At 39.7% G+C, this 14,220-nt stretch overlaps 1 long non-coding RNA gene across 1 annotated transcript; it reads right to left on the reverse strand.

Moving 5' to 3' along the window:
* Positions 1 to 1,076: 1,076 nt before the first annotated feature.
* Positions 1,077 to 11,296, reverse strand: LOC147262114 (uncharacterized). Its single transcript, XR_015116139.1, has 3 exons — positions 7,092 to 11,296; positions 4,948 to 5,000; positions 1,077 to 1,605 (listed from the first exon to the last, which is right to left on the reverse strand). It is a non-coding gene; the product is annotated as an uncharacterized LOC147262114 (long non-coding RNA).
* Between the last annotated feature and the right edge of the window lie 2,924 nt (positions 11,297 to 14,220).

A 14,220-nucleotide genomic window follows, 5' to 3' on the forward strand; every position in this document is an offset into this window, starting at 1 on the left:
CTCTACCTCCCGGAATATGAATCCGCTGCTGAGATAAACTGATGATTTATCTGTCCTGAGCTCCAGCTAAAGGACTTCAGCCGAGACGATAAGATGTCTGTGCAGCATGAGACCGTCATGAATCAAAGTGGCGGAGGTTTACACATGCAGGTGGAGCAGCTGTAACATTCCAGCGTATAAATATACTGCATCCTCACACGGGTGGATGGTAGAGCAGCCGTGTCACTCGACAACAATATACACCAAGGCTATGATATATTACTCAGGCTGGTGCATGTATGTGTTTGTGTATATATATATATGCATGCAGGTGTGTGTATATATATATATACACACACACACATATATATATGTATGTATAAATATTTATGTGTATATATACATATATAAATTTGTGAGATATACATCCATATATATAGGTATGTACACATATGTATGTAATATTTCTTTATACATATATGTATATATATACACATATGGGTATATATTCATATACATGTATATACATAAGTTAGATACATATAAATATGTGAATACATATGTACATGTATACAAATATATACATGTAAACATATATACATATGTATAGAAACCAAGTAATTACATACATAAATGTATGTTTCTAAAATATATACATTTAACAGATTTTTAGATATACGTAGACATATTGATACATATACATGTATGTTTATATACGCATATAAATAAACATCTGTGTACATTTACATGTATGTATACACGTACATATATATGCAATCATGTATATATATGTAAGTATATGTATTATACATATATGTATAAATATACATGTATACATATATACTTGCATATATATGTGTATATATATTTTACGTATGGATATATACATATAAAGATACATACATATATGTATATATATACCTATACATTTATATATAAATATACAGATATATGAATGAATACATATACATATATGTACATATGAGTATGTATATGTATATATGTGTCTATATTTAAAGATACATGTATATATGTATTTATGAATGTTTTCATATATACATGTATACATATATACATACGTATATATGTGTGTACATATATGTATGTATACATCCGTGTATAAATATATATATGTTAGATACATTTGAATATATACATATATGTGTATAAACATACAAATGTATATATACTTATACATGTTTATGTATACACACGTATATGTAGTTATGTATATAAACATATATGTATATACATATATATGCATATATACATATGTTGGATACATATACATATATACCTGTGTATATCTACATATGTACAAATCTGTATACATGTATATGTGTGTGTACATATACATGTATGTATGAACATATTTACATAGGTATATATGTATGGATACAGTTATAAATACATACATATATACATATTTATGTATGTATGTATGTATGTATGAAGGCAGCACAGTGGTGCAGGGGGTAGCACTGTCGCCTCAAAGAAGCGTCTGCATGGCGTCTGAATGTTCTCCCTGTGCCTCCGTGGGTTCTCTTTGGGGACTCCAGCTTCTTCTTGGGTGAACCCCACCTCTCGCCTGTAGCCGCTTGGAATGGCTCCAGCCCCCCCGTGACCCTTAACAGGAATAAGTAGAAGAAAATGAAAATGGATATATACATGTATGTATATACATATATGTATATGTATATACATACATGTATATACATATACATGCATGGATATGCAAATACATATATGAATAAATATTTATACATACAAATATACATGTATGTATTTCATATATAGATAATATATGAACATACGTATATGTACAAATATACGTATATATGCATATAGTATATGGATATATAGTAATATTTAGATATGTACACGTTAGATACATATACATATATACATATAAATATATTCATATGTTACATGCATATAAATATGTGTTCCTATGTACATATATACATGTATATATGTATAGATATGTGTATATGTATCTATATATAGATACATCTATAGGAACATACATGAAAGGCTAGATACATATACATATGCAATTATAGCAACATACCTATATATATACTTCGACACAAAGACATATGTATAAAAATAAATGTGTGTGTGTGTATATATATATATATATATATATATATATATATATATATATATATATATATATATATATAAAAAATTTTTATATGGCTGATTGATACCCTAAATTGACCGTAGGTATGAATGTGAGTGTGAATGGACTCGCGACCTGTCCAGGATGAACCCCGCCTCTCGCCTGTTAACGCTGGGATAGGCTCCACCCCCCGCAAATGGATGGATGTACTTAAATACATATGTATACGTGTGTATAGATGTGTATGTACACAAATACACTGCTTCATATGTACATGTACATATTTACATGCGTTACATTCATATATACATATATGTATATATGTTCACATATATAAGTGTGTATATATACATATATACATAATCACACATATATAAACATATCTATATGTATATAGATACATATATACATGTATCTATATACAAATATACACATATATGACTATGTTACAGAATAATTTATACATATATATGTATCTATATATTTTGGTTCATATAAATTCATATATATATATATATATATATATATATATATATATATATATATATATATAGACATGTTTGATACATATACATACGTACATATCGATATACATACCAATATGCATAGATACATATATAGGTATATAGATATGTTAGATACCTATAAATATATACATATGTATATACATATAAATGTATGTAGACATATGACTATATAAATATATGTGTATATTTTTATACATACATACTTATTTTGGTACATACATACATATGCATATATATACACAAATATAAAAAATATATACATACATATAAACATATGTACATATATACACACATACATATGCATACATGTATGTATATGTATACATACACATATATACCAATATATATAATATGTATACACACACATATATGCATTTATATAAATGCATATGCATAAATACATATGTATATAAATATGCATATATATTTTCATATAAATATACATTTATACACATGTATATATAAATATACATATATGCATATACCTATATACATATATATGCATATACATGTATGAGTTAGAGACATATATACATACACATATATATTCATTTTTACATAGGTATATATAAATGCATATGTATATATGTACATACATATGTACATATTTATACATATATACATGTATATACATATATGTATATATCCACATATGCATATGTATGTATATTTGTTTATGTACATATATACATATGTATACATATTTGTGTATATATATACATATGTATATACATGTATGCAAATATATATATGCGCTTACATATGTATGTACATGTGCATGTACATGCACATATATAACAATACATATACCATACATTTACATATACTGTATATACATATATGTATATATGTATACATATATACAAATATACAAATATATGTATTTGTATTTATATGTATACATGCATATATTCATGTCTATATATGTACATGTAGATATATGTATACATACATATAAAATACATATATGTATATATACATATGTATATATACACAATATGTATTTATAGAAATTCATATATACCTATCTACATATGTTAGATTCATATACATATATACATGTATATATGTAAATATATATACATATATAATATGCTAGTTACATATATACACATACATATATACACACATATATACCTGTGTATATATACATGTGTATATGTATATACACATGTATATGTATGTATACATACATATATGTATATATATACACTTATATGTATATGTACATATATGTATATGTATGTATATATACTTATATGTATATGTAAATATATATGTATATATTAATATGTATACATATACACATGTATACATATACATATATATGTCCATACATGTATATATACATATATACACACATATGTGTATATACATATACACCTATACATATATGTATAGGTGTATATATAAGTAAATATCAATATACAGATATTTATACATATATGTTTACATACATATGTTGGATACATATATACATATATGTGTACATATATGTATACACATATATGTATATATATACATATATGTATGTCTATATACATATATGTTTATTATACATATGTATTAATATAAGTATGTGTATATTTGTGAATATGCATATATGTTTATATATACATATTAAAATATGTATACACACTTATATATACATACATACTTACATATATGTATTTATATGTATACACATGTTAGACACATGAACATATATAAATATATGTATGTATATATAACATGTATATATACACATAAATGTATAAATATATATATATACATATATTCACATATATATATATATATATACCTACATGTATATGTACCTGTATATATAGATACATAGAGCCGATATGTTTATGTCTATACATATTTGTATACATGTATACATGTTTATGGTTCTTACATTGTTTATTGTTATTTATTGTATCTTTTCTGTTGTATATGCCTTTTGTGGTGCATGGTGGCTCTGGAAGAGCACTCTTCTTCACGATTTTCACTGCACCCCTCCCCCACAGCGACAATTAGTTTTCTGATTCAGATGTATGAATAAACATATTTACATATACAGATACATGTATACATAAATATGCATATATATATATATATATGTAAATATGTGTATATATATATATATATACACACACACACACACACACATGTACGTATATACGTATGCGCATACATATATAATTTTATACATATGTATATATACATATACATGTTTATGCATTAGTTCCTGTGTTGTTTTGTGTGTGAGTGTGTGTGTGTGTGTGTGTGTGAGAGTATTTGTGTGTTTATTTATTTATTTAACCTTTACTTTACCAGGTAGTCACTTGAGATCAGGTGATCTCTTTTCCGAGCCAAATTGACAACATCTAAAACAGACAAAATAACACAAAATCAGCGACGTGGTACAGAGAAAAACAACAACAGTGAAACGAGGCCAGAAGCAGATAAAAGTCGAAGCAAGAAGGCAGGGGGAGGCGGGGCTTCACAAAGGGTCACTGAGGAGAGAAGTTCAGGTTCATGGACATGTGACACATTGTCCAGCAAAACAATTCCATCGTCCCATTTCAGTCTTTAGAATGTCCAAAGTCTGTGTTTTGAAATCAGATATGTGTGTGTGATATTCCCCTATCAGAACCTCCCAGCCCTCCAGACCACTCCTTCCCAGTAAATCCAGATCATTGCTGGACAGGCCAGTCTGGGTGCAGCCTCTTCACTTCCGTCTGGGCTCCTACGTCGGCCCTGCCGCACACCTGTAATGAAACGGTCGTCCCTGTCACAAATGGATGTTGGGAGCCTGTCTGCTGTGGCAGGAGGCTCATCAACCCCCCGCCTGCTCGCTCGCTTCTGTATTGTTGCTCGACGGTCTAAAATCAATTGCAGCTGGGCAATGAAAAACAATGGCGGATCGTTTTGTCCCTAACAACACAAAAACTGCAATCCATTGTCAGAGCCATCAAGGTTGCAGTGTTGTGGATGGACGAGGAGGCGGGGGAAGCGGCGGTTGCTGGAGAAAAACTGCAACTTTGCAATTACGCAACCATCACAGGAGCCGCTGTCAGCCTGGGCTCGTCTTTGTCCTTGCCAAGGACGTCGGGAGGTATTTTTACATTGCAAAATAGTTTAAAAAAACAAACATGTTGTATCTGTTGTGCCACAGTTGCTGGATTGTCCTTGATCAACTGTCTACAAATACCCTTGAACCGGGACAGCGAAGAGTTGAAAGGAGACGGTGTGGACGCTTGAAGATGACTCGAAGCGTCTTCAAATGTGAATCCTAAGAGTCTGTGTTGCTGCAAACTGCTTATTTCCCTCTAAATGTTATCAGAGAAGCACAAGAGGAAGAAGGAGAAAAAAGGATGTGTTGCAGAAGGAAGGATTAAGCAAGGCAAGGAGACAGGCCGGTAATAAAAGTTGTTGTAGAGAAGGATGGCCTCAGCACATATTTAATGGATTTTTACTGTGATGTATCAGGCCTGGCTGTAGTAAAGTTTAATGCTTGAAGTTAAAAAATCTCAGATTCAAAGTATTCATTAGTCAGAGAGAAGAGAAAACTCTCAAGAAAGTGCAACGTGATGAATAGCAGCACAGCGACAGCAGCAGAAAATCAGTTTGTGGAGGAAACAAGCGAGACAGTAGGAGTTCAGATTAGATTAGATTAGTGGTTGTTGTCCCAGAGGGGCAGTTTGATTTGCAGCAGTACTCAACACAACCAGCAATACGTAATACAATAAATACACAAACAGTAGATGTCATCAATAGAAATAAAGGACACTCAAAGGGGAGCTTTGTTTCCAGCCTGTTTTCCAAACTTTTTTAGTCTGCAGGATGAAACCAAAAGGGCGACTCCAGCGAGAGCCATCACATCCAATGGGCAACTGGCTGCTGTCAAGTTACACCCGCTAACGGTTCATCTTCCCCACACTGACAGGTTTCAGACTGTTGTTATAATTGTCTAACAAGTTGATGGAAAGTAGAAATGCACCTCTGCAGCCGGGCAACATTGAGGTTCAGAGAAAAGTATGTGGGGTTCGTTCTCATTTTTGACTGGCAGACGACTCCCTGGTGGAAGTGTTCAGAGCGGCGAGCTGCGGCGTGTCAGCAGGAGCGCTAGCGTCCTTGCGCGTTCGCATCAACAGTCAAAGCGAGACTGACGTGAGCAGACACACACCGCCACCGACAGGGCCGGATCCCGCTGACGGGAGATAGACGTCTGTTTCTCTTCATATTAAGTTGTCAACAACAATATCAGCCTGTCAAAGACGTGCACGAGCGCTGTGACAAAACCTGACTTTAGTGCAAGTAGCCGGTGAGGCTGCACCAAACCGGAGGGATTGCATCACCAGCTTTCATTAAAACGGTTCGGAAATGTGTCCGACTGAAACAACCCGAAGGTCCTAAAAGTGTAATACGGGTTTTAAAAAAAACAACAACTGTAAAAAAAACAAAAACTAACTCACTGGTGTCAGGAGTCAAGAGTCAGCGTGAAGAAGGTGATGAGGATCTTGACCCTTGACCTCTGAGCAGCCCTGGCCCGGTAAACACGACCAAGGTGCCAGCGGCCCTCTGGGGCTCTGCAGGAACGAAGAGCAGCCGTTAGATGGAGAGCTTGTGGTGACCTCAATGATCACCTCAATGCATTTAGTAAGTGGAGGGAGGCTCCACCGATATTTGCAGAACCTTGGGGGAGTTCTGTCATTGTCTGGGGAACTTTGCTGGTCATAAAGATTTGACATCCACAAGCAGCAGATTCGATAAGAACGACTTTGTAAAATGGCACCTGAACATGGAACTTACTTTTTTTTTTGCAGTTTTATCAAATACTTGCCAGGTGGTCAGAGCTTCCTCTTCATCCCTCATTCACACGCTGCCTCTGCCGCGTCCTGGTGTCCCTCTGCTGCCTCCTCGCCATGGCGATGCCACATTTCCTCCAGCGGCGTGACAACGTGTTGGCCCGCCTCCATCGCGTGTCATTCCGCTAAAGCAGTTGGCTGTTGCAGATGCATCGCTCAAGCTACACTCCTCATTTTATTTGAGGAAAAATTGATCCAATATTCCAACGTTCTCAGTGGCTCGTGTGGCCTCAGGGGACTCGGAGTTGTTCTAAGGTTTTCCTAAATTCGCCATCTGTGCTGCACTTTGAAGAGACTTTCAGCACTGCAGTCCTCACGTTCTCAACTCCAGCTGCAATATCAGATTATTGAGATCTTCACTGTCCTGTGACTCGTGACCGGAGGCAGCGTTTGTAGTCCAGTCGCATGTGGAATTGCTGCAGTTTGTTCCCCCAAGCAGAAGAAGTTGTCCTGTTTTCCAGCTGAACAATGATGTTGCACTCATTGAATCAAAGTGTGTTAATTAGAGCTCAAAGGAAAAGACAAACTTAGCAAAGAGAGTTGGACAGAAGATGTCTCTCCCCAAAGGACTGACCTTCCCTGTAAGGGTGAGCAACGTTTCTCCAGTGGACCAGAAAGAGTCTTCACGGGGGGACATTTTCTGCATTAATCCAAAATAAACAATGTCAGCCGTCTCTGACGTCTGGTATCAGGAGGCGGGAGGGGGTGCAAACAAAGGAAACACCACAATGATGCGCAGCAGGAACGCGTCTGTGGCACCCAGCTGAAAAGCCAGTGTTGCTGAGGTGCTTTTAAAGAAGTCGGCAGCAGTGGAGGAGTTCGCCATCTGCCTTCATCGTGAGTCGACGTAGAAGCTAACCAAGCTGAAACCCGGCCTCAGACCTCCCAACCCACCATCACCTGCAGCCGCCGCCGCGCTCGGCCTGCACGCAGAGCCGCTCTTAGCTTCTTCCCCACAAAACCACCCAGTGACCTGTGTGACGATGGCCGGTGGATTCAGTGCTGTGCGGCAAGGGAACCTCCCTGGACACAGATGCTGGTTAATGTAGTTCTTAGCCACATTGCTAGCACGCCAACACAGCCCAGGTTACATGAGCAGGGGTCAGGCAGAGAGGAGGCGCAGCAGGATATCTGTCCCCAGATGTGTTGGTGCTTCCAGAAAGGCTCTTTGGAGTCTTTGTCTTCACCCAGAAAGCATTTTTCTGCGGTTAATGACTTAATTTACAAGTCCTGGAGAGAATGTAACAATCACAGCCAAATTACCAGCAGAGTTTGTGTGAGCTTCTTAAATTGAGACGAGACCAAACTCAAATGACCCCTTTGAAACTCCTAATTTCCTTTAGCAGCATGTGCCTCTTTTATTTGCATATGAAATGTGCTGAATTGTTCTCTGATGTCTTTCGGCTCCCTGAAAACCCAAATTTAAACTTTCGGAGTCTATTTGGTGAAGCAGGATGAGAGCGGTGTGATTGTCTCAGATGGAGGATTCAACCTCGGTAAACGTCTTCATTTGACAGAGAGAGAGGGAGAACGAGGGAAGCAACAGCCAGATATCTCAGGACTCGTTGTCTCGCCTCAGCAGCTCCCACCTCTGTAGTCCCAGTCCTCAATCCTGTCTTTTTACTCGTTAGTGGAGGCTTTCCAAGAGGAGCGTATTTATAATTATATCTATAATCAAGAAAAGATTCTGCCGAACACAAAGCTGTACTGACTGTCTGTCCGCTGCATCGCTGCAGCAGAACGTCTTTTATGTGTCTCACTTCAGGGTCTGAATGTGTCACAGCCAGAGAATCCTGCCAGCTCAGAGGTGGAGTCAAGAAACGCGGCTGTTCTTTCCTGATAGAACCCAGAATGCGGCAGCGGCACTGAGATCTGGAGTCAGGCTGTAATTTGTGTGTTGTCATTCTTTTAGGCTCCCGACGTGTTCACATCTGTTCGTAAAGTTTAGCTTTAGCTGTGTTTCCCTGCTCGCTCGTAGGTTTCGATAAGAGGAAAATTAGTGCTTGAACGCCATGTGGGAGGTGTTGTGATGTCAGCCCAGAAGGTCAGTGACACTCCGGATACACAGCAGGCTGATCGGAGTCACACCAGCTCCAGCCACCTGAGCCGACGACAGCTGGGCAGTAAAACTCGCAGGAGTCGGCGTACGGTACTACGGCGACGTTGGGGAAACTCTTCTTCTTTGTTGGCGTCCTTTGTTGCACGCAGGCCATCAGACACTGACGACAGAGCCGTTCCTTGCTGCGTGTTCCTGGGAAATAACAGAACTTCCAGGGAGAAGAGTTTAACTGCATTCTTTGACGAGTGGGTGTGATAGGAAAAATACAGTAAAGTCTGCTTTCTAAAAAAAAAAAAAAAAGGAGAAGGAAAGAAGTTATGTAGTTCCACTGAGTTCAGAATCCAACTCTCTCTTTGTCTGTGCTATAAATATTTCACCTGCCTTGACATCTTCATCTATCAAGTGCAGCTTTCATATCAATAAAAGAGCCTCAGATGTAAAAAGTCTAAGACAAGACTGACAATTATCGTTGGGAGCCAATCGCAGGCCAGTAAACAACTCATGAGATGCAGAGACGCGAAGCCGGCGGTGCACAAACACTGAGAATGGACCATAAAGGAGACATCCTGCCGTTAGATTTCAAATGAATGTCACTATTTCTCAGCGCAATCGCTGACATCGAATCGCTCCTAACAAGGAAATTGAACATTTTTGTGAGGGAAACCTTGATGGGAGAGATCTTGATGCAGAACAAATCGTTGTTTCAGTCGGCCTGACTCTGATTCGCAGCAATAACAGGTGGCGCCAGGTAATAACCTGGTCTTTTTGCTGATGTTTAAAGCTTCCTCATGATGGACAGGTTTGTCCCGCTGCTCGGGGACGTTTGTGTCACAGGGGACGCTCCGTTTCTGAATCCAAATCCACAGGAGGGAAGGATGAGGAGTAGGAAGAATGAGAGAGATCGATGCATCTGGCTGTGGGCGTATTGGGCTTAAGTTTGCAGAATGGTGCCTCTGATTGGATCGTCAGCATGCAGGAGATGAAAGAGAGAGAGAGAGAGAGAGGGAAAAAAAGCCTGAAAGGGACAGAAGGGACGTAAAGACGAGAGAGAAAGAGGTAATGACAGGAAACACAAACAGAGAGGAAGCAGCAGCACATTCACTCTCCGCCTGGGGTTAAGTGAAAGTAAAGGTTTTTCCTCCGGTTTAAAATAAATGCCAAATGACTTGGAGGTGGGGATGTCTCCAGGGAGTGACTATTTGATTCCAGGAAAATAGAGAGAGGAGGAGAGATAAAGGTAGATCCTCTAGGGAGCTTCACAAAGGAAACGGCAAAGCTCTTTGCCTCCTTCACCTTGACAGCCTTTCTGGCGTTTTCTTTCTCCCTCCCTCTCTGATGTCCACTTGCTGTCATGAAGCTTTACCTCAAATAACACAAGAGACAACACGGAGAGCGAGACGTCCCAGGACTGCATTTCTTTAGTGTTTGCACGGTTTCTTCAAATGTCTCCATAACACCGGTGTTGTGTAAGAAACTGGAACCATGTTCACCGGGCGAATTCGGTTAAAGCGGAAATATTTTCCCTTTATGCCTCAAAAATAACCTTTCCTGAAAAAGCTGTCATATGGCAGAGTTCATCCGACAACGAGCAGTTATTTTACGCCTCTCACCCTGAACTGGTGCACATTTCTCCACCTCTCAGGGGAAAACTGAAGAAACAAACAAACAAACAAACAAAAACCCACTGATGTGAATGCCGAAGGAGGCAATGAGGCGCTACAGGGGACAAAACCAGACCGGCTTCCCTTTGACTTCCATCTTGAATTCTTGACATCATTGTGTGGGTCTGTTGCTACCTGATGTGACCATATATGGAGGAGGTATTGGGGTGGGAGGGGAGGGGCGGAGACACAGATGGGTTGCTGTGGTAATGACTTGTCAATTGGAAAATAATAATATAATATATAGGAAAATAATAACTGCGCTAATGAGCCGAGTCTTCTTGCGTTTGTAGATTAACGTAACAACCCTGCTTAAATGATCAGGAGACAAATTCCCCTGCAGTGTTTTTTCTCCTGTGGTGTCACGGTCGCCATCAGGGAAGTTCTGGAACATGCATTCCTACCTGGACACACCTGGAGTAGATATTCCTGAGTGGAACAGCCGTCTCTGAGGCGCCGCCACGCCCGCCTCTCTACCAAGAGTCGCCTGCAGCTCAGAGTGATGGGAATCTGAGTTCCACCGTCACTTTAAGCTGCAGGCGGATCGGAGGCTGCTGCCTCAGCAGATTGATGCCTGTGGCTCTGACATCACATCAACAATCAATTACCGCTCATATTGGGGTGCTTTTGTATTTTTCACTGGCGCTATTTCCTGTGTTCAGTGACAACGGACATCTGGTGAGCGAATGATCAGACAAACGGCTTCAGGCTGCTGAGCAGCAGCTGTTCTCAGCTTCAACAGCAGCGCCACGCTCATGCCCAAACACCACCAGAACCCAGACCCGTTCAGCCGGTCTGGAGCCAATACCTGAACAGAACCATCGACTCCGACATGATTAATGACCCACTGCTCTGAAAATGTTTCACAGCTCCATGAACACAGAGTTAGAGGTGGACGACGGAGGAATATTCTGGGTTTATATAAGAAGAAGTCAGAAAGTGGAAGACAAAACAAGACAAAGGGAATGTCTGACAGCAGCAGGGACGAGGAGGTGAGAGGGCAGGGGGTGAGGAGGAGGAGGAGGAGGAGGAGGAGGAGGAGGGAGGCTCACAAGTTCACTCACTCGTCTGTCAGCTGATAGAACCATCACAGCTGCGTGCTCCCTGACTGAAGCCCCTGCTATCAGCCGGCTGCAGCCTGCCATGATGGAAAGAAAAAAGAAACATGGAGGAAGCGAGAGAGAGAGAGAGAGAGAGAGAGAGAGAGAGAGTGGCAGTCGCGCTCAGCAGCATAATTATGCAGATTGCAGCGTTAAAATGCCTCCATTCTGCACATCTAATTTCTATTTCATGGCCTCTCTGGGCATTGAGATGATCCATTTCAGGTTGGCGAGGAGCAGCAAGGTCAGACAATCAGACGAGCAACACGTCTCCCTGCGACCACCATCGATCACGCGCTCGCACAAGTCTTTCCTTCTCTGCCGCTACGTTCCACATTTACAGGAGGGAAATGTAGGAATGCCGCAATTTCTGTTGGTTTGTTAAACGGCAGAATGAAAACTGGCTCAAGGTTAAACACATTTCCACTCATAAACAAATAACAGGCGTTTTATCTTCCTCCCTCAGTGAGGCTGCGGCAGCAACGACGAGCTCATTAGAATCAATAGTTGCTTAAAGCAAACAAAGCGGCTTTGTACTGTATATATTATTCAAATATAACCTTATAATAGGGGGCTGCATTTAATTCCTGCCGCATCTGTTAGCTCATTGTTCTGCTTTCATTACGTCGCAACGAAAATGTCTGAAATGCCGAAAAGGTCAAACAGAAATCTACAGACTTCACGGGAGAAATATTGTAAATCAAAGTGATGAATATTCATCAGAGTGTTTTCATTTTTAAGATGATTTACATTTCTAACTAGGACTCCCAGCCAACACGTGTGAGGGATTTTCATGCTCTTTAATAACCAAACAAATGATGTAAATGAAAAGTCGTGTTTCCATTCAGACGTGTTCCAGTCAGTCTTATTAAAGTCAGAGACGCTGCAGACGGGATTCTGACCACTGCTGGCGCCGCCGTAACCGTGGCGTTCTGATGCGCCTCTCTGGTATGAAGGTTCTCACAAAAACTCAGGAACCCCAAAATAAAGGCTTCAGAGTCTCACGACCTCCAGAGGAGGTGCAACATGACACAAGGCTGTAACACAGAAGAAGAAGAAGAAGAAGAAGAGCAAAAAAACTACAAAAAAGATCAAATATGGAGGAGTCTTGATCAGCTTCTGCTGCACCAAGGTACCAGCGAGCGAATGATCAAGAACTAAAGAGTCGTCGTGATGGAAACACGACTTGGGGGCTCCCGTGTTTCTACTTGAAGGTTTTTACGGCGTTCTGGAGGAGGGATTCGTGATGGATTCCCGACCGCCTCACACATGCCACGCATCACCACCACATCACGACCGTCTCCAAGCGGCGTCACTTACCTTCCCATCAGCATCCAATATTTAAACAGCATCAGATGAGCGTGCTTTCTAGTCTCGTCTGCTCGCTTCCCTCTGGTTTTGTTACTTTGAAGTCATGAAGGTCTCAGCTCCTGTCTTCCCGCCTCTGCTGCTGTGTCTGTGTGCAGCGCCGTGAAACGTGGCAGGATTTTCTGTTTACAGTTATTACAGTAACACAATGTCACAGACAGAAATATTGGGTGAACGTACTCATATCCCTCCTCTGTGTACTCTTGTTTCGACTTTTACAGTAAACTTTTACATGATGTTGACATCTAGAACGTTGGGTGTGATCCACAAGAACGGCGAGGCTTCAAGGTCTGTTACCACAGTGGTTTGGGCTCATCGTTGCTTCTCGGCCAGGTTTTCAACGCGCGACCTTTGGTGTCTGATACCAACACGCGCGGCGCCTCTGCTTCTGTGTGAGATGCAGCGGGATTTATGTTCACCTCAGTAGAAGTAACACCACCACCACCACCAGCTGGTGTGTGTGTGTGTGTGTGTGTGTGTCTGTTTACACGGACCTGCAGTAAATACGTCTGCGGCCAGAACAAACGGTGGGGCAGGTTAAAAACCTC

Source organism: Aulostomus chinensis, chromosome 5 (genome assembly GCF_037954235.1).
Source record: "Aulostomus chinensis isolate RoL2024-O1b breed Wild chromosome 5, RoL_Achi_v1.0, whole genome shotgun sequence".
Lineage (NCBI taxonomy): Eukaryota > Metazoa > Chordata > Actinopteri > Syngnathiformes > Aulostomidae > Aulostomus > Aulostomus chinensis.